The following is an 11,440-nucleotide window of genomic DNA, read 5'->3' as shown; positions in this document are numbered from 1 at the left end:
ATGGAACCAATCTCTCGGGATGGTATTTCCCTTTAGCTTCAAGATTTTTTGACTAGTAATAGACCCTTCCCAATTTTCTTGTTATTCCTCTATCAGCTCCTTGTCCTCTTGATCAATCATCGAGTTTGAGAATTCCCCAACCACCTCGATGAAGCGCTTGATATGTTCTTCATCTTCAAACGCCTTCCAGTACTTCACATTGTTTGGTACCAACGTCCTATACCTTACCTCGACTTCATATCAAAGCAAGGGATTTTGGGGAGGCTTAAATTTTCTAGTGGTGATGGCCAAGGAGCTTTCCATCCTATTATGCTCCCTGGGTATAAATTGAATATTGAAAGCTAAGAAAATGTTTTCAATCAAATCCCACAATTCATTCCTATAGGCTTTCAAACTTGTGTGCTTGGTTTGACAATGATTTCTTATCTGTTTCACCACTAGTCTGAATCCCCGATCATATTCAAGCACCCGATGTTAAGGGTTTTAGCAGCTTGCAGCCCCAACAACAAAGCTTCATATTCAACAACATTATTTGTGGCCTCAAACTCCAGCTTGAAAGAAAGAGGGATCAAGCTACCTTCTAGAGATACCAATAACACACCTGCCCCATTTCCTTCCTTAGAATAAGCACCATCAAAATACAAATTCCATACCTTGTCATGCTCTAATGATTGTCTACTCAACTGAGATGTACATTCCACCTAGCTGTCTCCCATTATTTTATCATATTATTTTAATAATAGACAAGAAAAATCCTTCTCCTTACCATACACAGGGGAATTGTTTGAGCAGTCTACCTTTGTGATAGTCTTCACAAATCTAGATTCTTTGTATAATCGATGCTCCTCTCCACCGAACACCGAAATGGTAGCATATGTTAGATCTAGTTTGATGGAACCCCCAATTTTTTATCCCCATGACTTGCATAAAATCATACAAAATATTGCAATGATGTCAGCAACTACAATGTCCATGACTACAATTTTCATTGGAATTTGGGCCAAATTAACAACTAAATCTTTGATCATACCTAGGCACTTTACTCTTTTGGAATCAAAGGAGTATAGATCTTTATATGGTTTTTTTATCTGCAGTCCCAACTGCTCCATCACAGATAATGGAATTAAGTTATGAGATTCTCCTATGTCAAGCATATAATTATGTATCAATAGGTTGTTAATTGCCAAGGCGAAATAAAATGGGGTAGTGGAAGAGTCTTGCTCCTCTACATGGGGTCCAAACAGAAGCATGGGCCTCTCTTCCTATAGGTTAAGGCTATCTTGCAGTGGGGCAATGGTGGGTGAACACATGAACTAAGATAATTGAGATTTATAACTGGATTGTTTCAACAACTAAATCAAAGGGACAAAGATCTTGACCTTTTCTAGCTCTTTTCGAAGATTGAAAGCAGAGGGTTTGCTATCAGTTTTGACAATATCAATAGGTTGTTTGTCTTCATTAATGACTGGCTTTACTTGTGGTGGAAAATGCTCTACTTTGGGGGCTTTGGGCTCACCAGGAATAGGGATAGAGGATTCTTTTGTGTTTGGTGAGAAAGGGTTGAGTGGTTTCTTCCCTTTATCGGCTGCATTTGGTAAACTCAAATGAAAAGATTGTTCAATTTGATCGTGCCCCCTAGACCTTTTTCTAGATGACTTGAGACAATATTTCATGTGCAACTGGGCTTGCATGAAATCAACAAACTGTTTGTAGTAAATTTCTATCTCCTCATCATCCAGTGGGGCGTCCAACTCAACCCCTTATCCTACATGTGCTTCAATTTCATTTTCTCCCCCTGAGAGAGAAGACAATTGGTTTTCTTGAAATTTGATAGTTTCTTCAATAGTCTCTTAGGATCATCTTCTAAATATAGAGGAGGTTGAATATGGTATGGTTGATCCTTTATTCCCCTTTGCAAGAGCTGCAAATGTGGCATCCTATATTGGGGATTAAAATTTATGTTGGGAGTTGGCTAAATGGGTCAAGGGGAGTTCTTGTTCTCTAACTCCATTTTTACAAGTTTTTTAGAAAAAATCCTTATTAGCTTGTTCATCTCGTCTAACTTATGTTCTTGAGTTTCCTTTGCATACCCCGAAGAACTGACTTCTTCCTTTCCTTGCCTCCTATCACCATATTCAACCTTCCCTTTCCACTTTTGAGTGAAGGTGAAATTTTATTCAACTTCTAGGGCATCTATTTGGATTTGATCTAGAGTGCGTGAACTTATTTCTCTAAGGGTAAAACCAAATTGTGGTTCAAAGGCCCCAACAAACACCACTTTGATAGAAACCTGTGGGGGTTTAATCTTGGCAGGAATATTGTTATATAGTTTATTAAATGCCCTTATAAACTCTAGGACATATTCATTGTGTTTTTCTTCATTGCATTGAATTTTGTAAGAATATACACATGGTCCCTTATTTCCCCCATTTTTGCATGAAAGGTTTCTCCATATCCTCCTAGGTATTGATGGAAGCATCTAGTAGATTCTTAACCATTTCCTGGCCTCTCCTTCTAAAGACTAAACAAAGAGTCTTAGTACCACATCTAGATGTTCTAGATTCAGATTCTCAGCAAATGCACAGAAGGTTTCCATATGCTTCTGGGTTGGGATCTCATCCTCTCCCATGAATCTGGGTATGAGTTTAAGGTAATATTGTGGCATCCTATTAAGAGGATGTTGTAGGTTGAGTGGATCATATCTATTAAGTAGAAAAATAAGGACAACCATGTTTCACAATGGAGGTCGTAGAAGGTTTACCACTGGACCTAGTTGGGGAGTTGTATGGATTATGGTTGTTTGGGGCTAAGCAGGGCTTTAAGTCAAACTATTGATGGGGATACCTTTAATTTTCTCAACTCTAGGAGGGTTCAGAAAGTGAAAAGAGGTGTACTAATAGAAGCCTCTTCAAATTTGGTTCTTGAGGAAAATAAGCTGAACAATTTTTAACATTCTCTTCAGTGTTATGAGGCTTTGGAAGAGGGCTCAGAGGAGATTATCTCATCTTTCTGAGAGCTTAAGGTTGTCACTTCAGGGAACGACAATACATGATCTTGAGTAATAGGGGCCCTCTCCTTCCGATTCCTCCTGGATATGATGTTTTCAGGGTTGAATACAGGAAAAGTTTTCTCCTGAGAGGTATCAGAATGAATATGCATGATTTTGAAAGCTAGGATGATGAAGCTAAGATTTTAAACAGTGGAGTCACCAAGGTGAGATATTTCAACCCACACTTCCTTTTCTCACCTGATAAAAGGAATGTGTTAATTTCATACCTGGGGGAAAATATTGTGATTCGCTCCCCGACAATGATGCCAGAAGATATTGTGGCTCCTAGAGACAAACCTTGGGTTGAGGAGAGGTCAGTGCCTAGGACATCTTAATCTCTCTTGAGGATAAATAAGTGCAGCTCAAGAGATGTATGCAAAGTTATTTGGATTTTGGTTCAATTACCTTTCTCAGAGATAACTTTGACGTACACATGAAAAATGTATCATTCACAAGAATAAATTCTCAGGTAAGGTGGTCGACGCACAGAGAATGCAACTTAATTTTTCTTTGTAGTAAATATGGAAAGGAGAAATGCAAGACATGAACCTAGTGCAGAGGCCTAGATAAACACATAATGCTATGCAACAAATCCTAGTATAATCATGAAAAGATAAAAGGAGTGAAGTGCAGAAATTATGGAGCACATTTTAAGGCTTTCAATTCTATCTCTCACATGTACTATCATCTATTTCATAACATAGGTAAATATTCACTTTCGTAGGTATCATCTGCTAATACATAACATAGATAAATATGCAATATCACAAGTAACATCTATTAACAAATAACATAAGTAAATATGTGACTTAAGAGTGAATCCAGCAGCTACAATTACACAATTTCTGGAGAAGAAGAAAATACACATATGAAATGACATACAGAGCAGGAACACTGGTTGCGTATCCTAAATGCGTAGAATCACCAAAAAATTTTCATTAATATTTTATAATGAAATACATGTCCTAGCCTAGACTAGTGGGATTTGCAAGATGATAACAACCTCTTGGAACCATGAAAACTGAACCCTTCCTATTAAGCTCCTCTTCCTTTTTATAAGGGGACAGAGCTCAAATATTCACAAAATATCTTGAAGGTTACAACTGTCTAATCATGCTAGTGGTCTAGATGTCCTCACAGATTTTTAGTTCCTCTTTGGAGTGAAATATTTACAAAACATAGAACATGAGGTGTCATGATTAACACGACAAAATATCTCCATTATTGATTCCTTCAGTTTCCTAAGGTGAACTCAGGCTCCATTATCTGGGTCTATGGTAGGTGGATGATTTGGAGTAGTGGGGCATTGATGAGCTGATAACATTTATGTCTAATTAACCACTGAGAATAGGCCTTTGAGTGATATCCATACTGAGAAATAAATCTCAGTCATACTGCAAAAAAATCAAATTGTATAGTGGCATGGCTTCTCTGAACCGATGGCATTGTTATTTATTTAATCCCCTATTACGTGCACGTTATTTCGGGGATGACTTACTTCTCAGCGCAAGACATGACCAAAATTCCATTTGCAGATCGTGGTCCTTCTTGCCTTGACCCAACAACCTCTACAGATACAATTACTCCTGCAACACCAACCTTTTGTATACATTTACTAATTTATTGACCCATTCACCTTCCATACTCCCTTGCTTCAATATTAGGCCTTCGTCCATTGTAGCTCTATTAAAATATAAGTTAAAAAATCATAACCTCTCAATGCCCCTAGCTCCTCTTTGTTTAGCTCCTTATTTCTTATTTTCCATAGAACCCATTGCCTGTGACTGGAGTCTTTCATACAATACGAAATTCAATATTTCAGAGCCCTCATCCATCATAACTCTATTAAAATAGAAGTTACGAAATCATATTATCTCGATAATCTTAGCCCCCTTTTTAATAGCCTCCTTATCGCAACTCTGCCATAGAACCAGGTGCCATGACTAGCAGCTTGGCACTTGGATGCTAAGGCCTTTGGGATCCTATTGGGGGCCTATTTTCCTTTGTAATTTATCTTGCCTCTTGGTTCTTTCGGCTTCTACAACCACACGCCACTACACATTAGGGCCCCTTTCATTGGGAGTTCTTCAAATACGAATTGAAACAAAGTTACGATGCCTTCTCCATCGGATACTATTTATAACACTTAGGTGTTCATATCAACTCTGCACCTTTAGTCGTTTGGGTTATCATGACAAAATTCCACTTAGCATCAGAGCCCTTTTATTAGATCAGAACTTTTTATCAAATAATTTAATAGGAATTACGAAAAATCCAATCTCCGAAAGACTGACCTCTGAAGTGACATCACACTGCCATCATCATCTCCACGTGGAACCTTATGAGTGGTGACACATGTTACCCAAATTTTCCTTATGAGGTCACTGGAAATTATGAAACTAACTCCCACATGTCCACCATACGTTTGTGTCGTGCTCACGTCATCTGCCATGTCTTCTCCTCGGGGAAAATCACTTGCTTCCACGCGTCTTATTGGAGGAGAGAGAAAAGGTCTCTAGGTCCTCGGTTTTGTGATGATTTCCTTTGTATTTACCCTTCTCCTCACTACTTCAGCTTCTCTAATGAAATCCAATTTTTAAGGAATTACGAAACTTCAATATTCTGATACCACTCTGCTTCGAGGTCTTCCCCTTCCGATATCGGGTTCCAAAATGCTCTCTGCCTCTCCTTCCAATTGCTTGCTATGATTATTCCATCTCGGGCCTACTTTTAAATAGATCGCCAAGGTCCCTTATGCTCCATCCCACAATATCCTAAAGTCCCGATATCAGGTTCTGATAATCAACTCTAAATTTCAGCTCTTCTCTTTTCGGCTCCCTTCTGAACTTCAGGTCTAGAACTTTTTGGTTCTCCCTTTGATTTTGGCCCCTAATGCACTGAGACTTCCTGAAATCAGGATCCCGATGGTCGACCCTCCTTTTTAGCTTTTGGACTTAGGCTTTTAGCTCTCCCCTTTTTCCAACCAAGAAAGCACTGGCCATTCTCTACACGGAGGATGAAAAATAGGACCATCTAGCATAAATATAAGATGATATGACAGGTGACAACAAGTAGTATGACCTTTCCTACTAAGAGCAATATAAAGTATATTGTAACCACCCCTCACATATCTACCCAATTTCACTAACCTACCATGGTAAACATGAGAGGAGGAGCTACTGGGACCTAACATGACCTCCTAGCTTCATTAAGGAAGTGGAGTCGGTAAACTGAAACCTTATTGACCTCCCTCAAGAGCTATAAGACCCCCAAGAGCTAAACAACCACTCCAGGTGCCCAAACCCTGAGCTAGACTATTTCTTCAATGACTTGGACTCCCAACTACATGCACAAGCCTTCAAGACAGTGGGTATGACCCTCCAATCGCTTGCATAACACTTCCTCCATGTGACTACAACCCAAATTTCCCATTTCTGAGGGTGCAGTTCTGAAATTTGAGCCACCTTTTCAGGGCTAGTCTCCATACCACTTCCCAAAAATTGATGAGACTTTCCAGAACAATAAATGACATAAGGAAAAATCCTCTAACACAAAACTTGATCAAGGACTTGACCTAACTAGCCTAACCATGACAATCATTTCGTCAAACATATGGTGAACATGAAACCTATAGGTCATAAATGCATATTTAAACATAGGGGTCTAATACTTATCTGAGATTCTTCAAGAAGGTCTAATGCCCTCTCATAATAGCTACAATAACATCTATTAACTCATGCATTCATTAACCCTTCATCAAAAAATAAAAACACACCAAGATCCATAGACTATATGCATCTTATAACCAATAAATGAAGAACATATACACCATGATAGAACAACCATAAAAGACACATAATGATAGGTACAATTACTCTTAGAAATATAAGAGGAAAAGAGATCTTATTAACATATGTGAATCCAACCAAGTCAAGGACTTCCACATACCACCAAACCATAGATTGGGTTGAAACAATTCTCTCTTTCAACCAATCACCCCTACTCCATATTCCAAGTGTGAATGTGGGATCTCATGGAATAAACCAAGAAAAACCAAACCATGGCTTCCAAATGCCAAACCACCTCAACCCTCAACCATTGATTCCACCTCATGGTTGGACATCACTAACACCAACTAGATCGATCTCCACCCAAGCTATCCAGGGCTCCATAGCGTTTGTCCCAACCGTGGATCTAGGAACTACCAACCTCACCCACAACCTTCCAGGGCTCTAGAGAAATTTTCCAACCAAGGCTCCAGGACTAGTAGCTCACCCCACCAAGGGATCCAGAGCATTTTTCCAACCAAGGCTCCAGGACTAGTAACTCAACCCAAGTTGTTCCAGGGCTCCAGTGCATTTGTTCCAACCAACGGCTCCAAGAAATAGTAACTCAACCCAAATCCATAAGGATTATGATCACCAATCATAAACAACAAGTGGAAAACCCACAACACCATGACTATCTAGGAAATAGCAAGGCTAGGCAAAAGCACCATCAATCTAGGAAATCCTCCATCCAATGAAAGATCATAACCAAATAACGACATGTATATACCATGCATGCCAAAACTAGCAATGAAATCATACATGCAACTTGATAACTACAAAGTAATCCCACTATAGTTGTTGATCCGCCCATTCCCTTATGCTCTCCTACTTTCCTTTTCCTTCTTTCTCCTATTCCAATGTATGCAAAAGTTCTCCAAGGATACTCTAAATGTGAAATGGTGTGAAAGAATGAGAGAATAGAGGAGAGCTCCAAAACTGAATTGAAAAAAGACTATGAACTGATACTTAGAATCCTTTCTATCATTGAGGGCTCTTTTTTCTTCATTTTCCTTCATTTTACCTTTAATTTCCCTTGCATGAAAATTTGCGACTCTTCGCCTTCCTTTTCTCCTATTTTCCTTTATTTCCATAATTAAATGTCAATTATTGTGTCTTTGCCTTTTCCAATGCTTTTGCAAATTTCCATAGGCATAAATAAATCGAAAGTGACACGCACTAGGATGTTTTTCCCACCATTCAACTTGGAATACGTGTCCCATGACCTTGGTATTATATTTTTTACATGGAAAATCAACTAGGGGTTGTTACAAACCCCTCCCCCTTGGGAGAACACTGTCCTCAGTGTTTAATGACACTTATGACCAAAAAGCCACCGAAAACCAACACATAATGCCCATGGAGCTTTCTAAACCATCTCGTTGCAGTATTGACAATGACATCCTGCTGAAAACATGACAATCATACCGTTTACTGAGCTTTATATTATAGTTCATTACGATATTTACAATAACAACCATATATATACTCATGCACATTTGATTCAACCAACAAATAAACATATTGTCCATGGAGCTTTATAAACACAACTAGATACAATATTTACAATAACATACACATATACATATGCAAATTTTCTCTAACCAACAAATCAAAGGATACGATGCCCACATCAACAACAAGGGAATCTAGAGGCTCACACCTCCACCCTCAAAAGTAATACCACGTTTCACTCCTTCCTAGGAAGTATAGAATCCACTGTTAAAATCAACGTCCACATCTAATGTCAAGTGCTACAATCCTTGCACTACTTGTTCTCTAAGTGAATAGTTACTAGCTCATTGTTCCAGAGCACACTCCCAATGTGTTTATGATTCCATCTAGCAATGCTAATGACCAAAAAAAATTCATTCCCCGAAATTTCCTTCTCTACTGAATAGTCCCTTGGGCAATCTGGTCAGCCCCTTCCATGCAGTCACACACCTTCCAAGTTCTGCTGGAATCCCCATCTCAGGTGATCCATCCCTTGGAAAGGTTTCCTCACACTGAAAGGTCCACAAACCAAGGCATATACCTGCCTTAAAACCATCATACCAACCATATCATTCTCATGGAAATGAATGGAAACTATTGGGTACTAGTGTCCCACAATGGTCTTACTTCTGAAGTGCTTTACCAACATATTGTTTCCTATTCCAATTCCTTTTTGCTGCTACTGCCAATTCTTGTAGTCAGTTTCAACCACAACAAACCAAGAATTTCCTACCTTCCTGTACCAAGCACATAATTTCCATTATACACAAAAGGAACTAAAATAAATTCAAGTCATACCTCACTGGTGGTACATCAATAAGGTACACTTGCAATTCTGTTTACTTCCTGTTACAACAAGTCAAACTAGCTCTTTCATCAAATCATCATGTATAAACATATCACATCCAGTTAGCTCAAAAATCAATCGTCATAAATGAAAATAATAGATCACTTGTAACCATGATAGATCATAGTCATAGATTGCATGCATAATTAAAACTGAAATAAAATACTTATACTTATCTTTCAAATGGTTATTTGCTTCTAGCTTTGTTATTTTTTTCTTTCCATACATGCACCAGATCGATTTCCAAACTCGGCAAGCACCCAATGCCTTCTCTTCTCTTCAATTATGTACACATACACAAAATATACATCACATGCATACACCCACTCACGTTATACCACACAATGCATATACGTACACATAGTACAACATAATAAATACACATGCCATGATACAACGACTACATAATCCGCATAATACAGTATCACATGTGCACAACACAATGTGTATGATGTGTACACAATACTACATGTACACAATATCACCTGCACAATGTGTACACAACACCACATGTACACACACCATCTGCACAACGTGTACACAACACCACATGCACACAACACCATCTGCACAATGTTTACACAAGACCATATGTACACAACACCACCTGTACAACGTGTATACAACACCACATTCACACAACACCACATGTACCACATGTACACAACACTAAATTCTCACAACACCACATGTAAAACATGCCTACAACACCATATGTACACATCACCACATATAAAAGATGTACACACCACCGCATATCCAGCATGCACACGACACCATATGTACACATCACATCATATACAACATGTACACAACACCATATATACACAACAATGCATATACAACATGTACAAAACAACATATGTACACAACACCACATATGAAACATGTAGACAACACCAATACTGCACATCCAGAGACCACACCATCTCTACCAAGCAACCTTGCTTCTAGTGTCTCTCCGCTATCCATGCTTTTCCCAACATGTCGTAAATCAAACTTATTTCATTCCACTAATGTATCTCTTAGCATTACCTTCCATACCATAAACATGGGCATGGTATAAACGCATAATATCAATTCATACCCACATGATACTACCTTATAGATCTTCTAGGGCTACTTTTCCCACTTAATTCCTCATAAGACCTGGAACCTCTTCATGTCATTCACTTACATAAGAAATAATTCCTCCACAAGCATGATCTTTGACGCCCTTATCAAACAACAACAAGCATACATACATGTATACATAAATATACATCAACATAATCATGATCACAACATAATTACCAGATATTATAAGATCTAGGTTAAGAGAACCCCCTTTATTCATGCACAACATTGAGAACAATAGTTCCCAACTTAGCCAAGGAATATATTACCTTAATCCCATTTACTTTACCTTTCCTATTACCTTTCTCATGATTGCCATGCCATTTTCCATTTAACCCAACGAACCCAACCTTCCCAACTGGCTATCATGTTCCTTCCTTCACCTTCCCTTTATTCATGCATCAGGATTCATCCAGGTCTTTCATTACCTGTAGGGTTTCACTAATCTCTCCCCAAGCTCCATTAATTTTCCTCTTTCCCAGGCAACTTCCCAAGACCCTCAAAACAGGAAAGAATAAGAAACAAACAAAAGAAAACCATGAAAAAATCTAGCAATATGATGCCACAAACAAAGTGGCACGGCCACGCATCAGAGATGAACAAAAATGCGACTCAAGCACAAACAAATCACAAAGCACCGAAAGCACAAAACTAGCAACAAACACTATGAATCAACCCCATGGTTCCCAGTGCTTCCAAGGGAAAGATCAACCCGAGCCTTCTTCAAGATTTTATGGAAATCTCTTTTTCCATACAATCCCATGCATCATATTACCATAAACACACAACTATCAGTGTATACAGAAATATACAATATATTGATTACCTTATCTTGTTGTGCCAAGCATGCTTCCTTATATCTGAACACGTACATATACCTCTCTCAAGGGACTCCAATTCCTTTATGAATCCAGCCATAACTGAAAGCTAGATATTATACTTGTCAAATACATGTTCATGAATATATCACATCCACATAATGTCAGACAAAATCAAGGTTAAGAAGAACTCCTGTATTCATGCAAAGCACTCATTCATTTGGAATTCTGGTTTCCAAACCTAGCCAAAGGAATTCTCACCCAATTCCTTTCTTTTACCTTTTCCTTG

Source organism: Pinus tabuliformis, chromosome 5_1 (genome assembly GCF_031772625.1).
Source record: "Pinus tabuliformis cultivar Carrire ecotype Pingquan chromosome 5_1, CPIR1, whole genome shotgun sequence".
Lineage (NCBI taxonomy): Eukaryota > Viridiplantae > Streptophyta > Pinopsida > Pinales > Pinaceae > Pinus > Pinus tabuliformis.
This window is presented reverse-complemented; position numbering follows the sequence as displayed.